Source organism: Scomber scombrus, chromosome 5 (genome assembly GCF_963691925.1).
Source record: "Scomber scombrus chromosome 5, fScoSco1.1, whole genome shotgun sequence".
Taxonomy (NCBI): domain Eukaryota; kingdom Metazoa; phylum Chordata; class Actinopteri; order Scombriformes; family Scombridae; genus Scomber; species Scomber scombrus.
This window is the reverse complement of record NC_084974.1, coordinates 34,469,773-34,471,354: the sequence shown is the minus strand read 5'-3', so window position 1 is coordinate 34,471,354 and position 1,582 is coordinate 34,469,773.

Below are 1,582 nucleotides of genomic sequence, written 5' to 3'. Positions count from 1 at the left end.
ATGCCTAATATTACTATATAATATATAATATAATATATATAAATATGAATACTGGAACTAAGAATAATACTTTAACTATTGACCGAACCGTCTTTTGTTGAGTCTTTCATTAAACGAAAGATGTCATGAAATAAATCAAACCAAAGATCAGACTCTGGCTGGTTATCTTTATATTCAGATGATATTCTGCTTTATGTTGGTGTTTCCACTCACTAACTCTAACCATGTGTTTAATCAACATGTTTACTCTTCCAGCAGGAACAAGTTTCACTTTTTATTCTTCATAAACTTCAAATAAAACGTTTCTTTGTGTTTCTTGTCAGTCATGTATGTGAAGAGGACAATAACGTGTCTGTCCTCCTCTGTCCTCCTGTCAGGGACAGTCAGGCTCTCCAGGGTTTCCAGGTATAAAGGGACAACCAGGAGACAGTGGAAACTTTGGTCCTCCAGGAGCCTGTGGCCCCTGCGGCCCCAAAGGACTTGCTGGAGCCCCAGGCTGCAGAGGTGTGGTCCTTCATATATCGGAAGTTACTAAAGACACATCTGGACACATTGTTACTAGAGACACATCTGGACACATTGTTACTAGAGACACATCTGGACACATTGTTATTAGAGACACATCTGGACACATTGTTACTAGAGACACATCTGGACACATTGTTATTAGAGACACATTTGGACACATTGTTATTAGAGACACATCTGGACACATTGTTACTAGAGACACATCTGGACACATTATTACTAGAGACACATCTGGACACATTGTTACTAGAGACACATCTGGACACATTGTTATTAGAGACACATCTGGACACATTGTTACTAGAGACACATCTGGACACATTGTTATTAGAGACACATTTGGACACATTGTTATTAGAGACACATCTGGACACATTATTACTAGAGACACATCTGGACACATTGTTACTAGAGACACATCTGGACACATTGTTACTAGAGACACATCTGGACACATTGTTACTAGAGACACATCTGGACACATTGTTATTAGAGACACATCTGGACACATTGTTACTAGAGACACATCTGGACACATTATTACTAGAGACACATCTGGACACATTGTTACTAGAGACACATCTGGACACATTGTTACTAGAGACACATCTGGACACATTGTTACTAGAGACACATCTGGACACATTGTTATTAGAGACACATTTGGACACATTGTTATTAGAGACACATCTGGACACATTATTACTAGAGACACATCTGGACACATTGTTACTAGAGACACATCTGGACACATTGTTACTAGAGACACATCTGGACACATTGTTACTAGAGACACATCTGGACACATTGTTACTAGAGACACATCTGGACACATTGTTATTAGAGACACATCTGGACACATTGTTACTAGAGACACATCTGGACACATTGTTACTAGAGACACATCTGGACACATTGTTACTAGAGACACATCTGGACACATCTGGACACATTGTTACTAGAGACACATCTGGACACATTGTTACTAGAGACACATCTGGACACATCTGGACACATTGTTACTAGAGACACATCTGGACACATTGTTACTAGA